Consider the following 3,614-nt stretch of genomic DNA (forward strand, 5'->3'; position numbering starts at 1 on the left):
AAAATCACATAAGATTGGCAAATGTGAACAATATTATTCATTCTAACTCAGCATTATGCAGACAGAACATAGTTTTGTTTTCCCAAAAGTTGCTGGCTTTGATATAAAATTTTGGGTTAGGAAAGTGAAGTATTATTGTGTGTGTCTAAAGACATATACAGTAAAAAAACATAATATGAAAGTAGAAAATTTTAGTAAAATTATTTGGCATAAGCTCAATGAACAGTAGTGCACGTTATAACATTCCAAAGGGAGATCAATTTGAAGTCTTCTTTTGATGTTTGTCATTAGATATGGAATATTTAGACACTGTCCGTTTTCTTTTTTACTGTTACTTCTTGTTTTTATTATTGAACGGCTATCGTGTATGGTATTCTTTGAAATGATCCTCTACATTATTAATAAAAAAGATTTTTATTGATTGAGAAAAAATGTAATATATAAATTCAGATATTTTTTGACATTTCAAAAAAAATTGTAATCATATACATAACATACTTTTTCACTATTTCTTTATAACTAAAGCTGTTTAAAACATTTTATAATAATTAAACTTTGTTACACGTGTGTTATACATAAATGATTTAATATGTAAATGGATAGATGCACATTCAAAACATATAAACATGCCTTTAGTGCACTGAATGAGATGTTGTAGAGCAATTGGCTTAAATGAATTTTACATGTCAAAATTATAAAAATATCGTTTAAAATTAAGAAAACTAAAATATCAAAAAATTGAGAAAAACAAAAGAACATTGGTTATCTTACTTTGAAAACTTCTAACCGTTTAATATATTCTATTCAATCTGATATGATATTTTAATTAACTTTAAGGAAAAAAATTGTTAATTAAAAAAGTAAATGTATTTCCCTTTCAAAAATTTAAAAGTTAATATATATTTTAATAATTAGTTTATCAGCATTTCAATTTAAAAATTTTTCTGAATGAAGTTTAATTTTTGTGTAAAGTATTAATAAAAAATCAATGGAATAATAATGAAAGTGTAATTGATTGCCTTGGGTAGGGATAATAACTTGGTGCAAATGAGGTTTTAAAAGTATTCAAGAAATTAATAAAATTGATTTTAAGGTGAGTTTTTAAATAAACGTTATCTTTAAGACTTATTTCACCCCACTACTTAACATGCAAAGGGGAATAACGCGAATAGCGAAACAATAAAGCCAATGTCTAACTTTGCATTGCACTTTACGAGAGTAGATAGCTAAATACACCCGAGAGTTTGAAAAGTTGTTTGATTTTAAAACCTACTTTCTGTAACAAATAGGTTATAAGGAATTTGAAAGCTTTTGTAGTTAATGGGAACTTTAAGTGTTTATGTTTTAAAACACAACACTTATCTTGTTTCTTGATATTTCTACTCTTGTTTTTTGTATTTTTTTTAATGTGTCAAAATAGTTGGTAACAAGCTTTTTATATAGGCTTGTAAACGTCTTTTTTTCAAGAATACAACTCTTTCATTAAGGCACCATTCTAAAAGGTATATTTTCATTTCGTCAAACATATCTTTTAGATATAGTTATTGTTTCAATAATCATCTTTATGAAAAGATAATTATTCATTCTATAGATTATAATTTTTGAGTTATAATTTAAAATAATAACTTTTCATATCTAACTTTTTGAGTGTTGGTGTCTTTTCAATATATCTCATAACTTGTGGATATCGGTTTTTAAAAAGACATAATCATTCACATGAAAACTTGTCTATAATCCAATAGACACATTATGTCACTTTATGTGACATAACTTTTGAGCTAAAATAATTTTTCATCATGTGATATAACCTTTAATTTTAAAAATATACTAATAATAACCTCTTAATTTTTAGCAAACAAGGTGTTACATACCTATAGCATTCATAAACATGAGATAGGAAAATACAAATAAAAAAATTATATAAAGAATATAATAAAAATAATTTATATCTCGATAGATTATGATTTATATACATATTAGATACTTAATTGTAATGTATCGTAAATTATTATATTAAAAATAACAGTTTAAATTTCCTTAACCACCATTTTGTCGTTTTATTCTATTTTAATTGCTTTTTTCAATATTTTTATATGAGTTGCTTAATTGTATTTATAAGAATGGTATCGATGACATTATTATTACACCATTATTCTTAATTAAACATTTAAATGGAGTAAGGTACCGTGAATTTCTTGTGATTGTATAATATATCAAAAATATCTTGTGGAGGCGTTTTATAAAAAATTTAAAAACATCATTAGTTTATTTTAACAAGGAATTGAACACTGAAAAGGAAAGGGGTAGATAACAATTACTAATTCTCTTTTTTTTCTAAGCTTTTAATATAGCCAAACTTGCATTTTATTAAAAACAATTTACTTTAATAAGGACTTCAAATGTTTATAAGAAAATTGATAGATAAAAATTAGCTAATATAATTTAATAAAAAAATTATCAATTAGGAAGCGTTTACTTTATTCAGGGTTTCGATGTTAATAAAAAAATGAGTTAATATTTAAGTTAGTAAAAAATTATCAACTAAAGAAAGTTTACTTTAATAAGAATTTTAATTGATGTGAATAAATAAATAAAAAAATAAATAATCATTATGAAAGGTATATATATTGTTAATGAATGACAAAATAATTAATTAATTTAATAATATATACAACAAAATATATCATTTACTATTTGCAGTTTATATATTATTATTATAATAACAATAATTCACCCGATGTTAATTAATTTCTTGTGAAAAGCTAAGGATCTCCACAATTCCCATCGATTGCAACAACAAGAATTATGTGGTCATGGTCACGCTCTTTCCTCTCTGCTAACCTCACATGTGTCCTTTATATTGGCCAAAGCTGTTTCCACCACGCGTTTATTAGCGGATGTGTGTGCCAAAAACTGGCAGTTTCTTTGTCTGTCTCAAGAAATCAGCTCTTGTAATATTCTAACTTAATCCATTTCCAGTGTTTCACGTCTGCTCAAGCACCGAATTCCATTGGTTCATTACTTCTTTGAGGCATGGAGCAGCATTTGGGGATTATGTAAATCACAGAAACATCAATAAATAAATGAAAGAAAAGTTCGAGACCACTAATATTTTATGCGAAACACGTTTGCCTACCTAATATACATTATTTAGGCACAATTAGTGGAAAATGGACATCGCAATCGATACCAAAATATATTTAGCGTAGCTGCCCTACTGCCTTGCATGACAATGAATCGAGGGAAGACAGCGTAGTAACGATACAAATTTAATTAATTAAATTATTTATGTACAACTCCAAAACGAAGGTATGAAGCTTTGAAAGGGTCAAGCGTAGATTAGAAATCCGTAGTGAATAAAAAAGGAAGACGAAGAGGAAATTTGATTGTGGTACGATGCTTGGGGATACAATCAAAACAACCTGTCAACGAAGTGGAAGTAAAAAACCAATTGTTTTTGTTGCAAAGATTTTGTCTCATCAGAACCAACTGACCGCCAGGGGGCTCTGGTTTTAAGTTTGGCTTATCGATGAATAGTTTCACACGGTCAAGACAGCTGTTCTGTCAGCAACGAAATTGTAGTACAGGATATACATATATCTATATATACATAT

Source organism: Theobroma umbraticum, unplaced genomic scaffold, assembly GCF_002168275.2.
Source record: "Theobroma umbraticum cultivar Fairchild unplaced genomic scaffold, ASM216827v3 scaffold_56.0, whole genome shotgun sequence".
In the NCBI taxonomy this organism is placed as follows: Eukaryota; Viridiplantae; Streptophyta; class Magnoliopsida; order Malvales; family Malvaceae; genus Theobroma; species Theobroma umbraticum.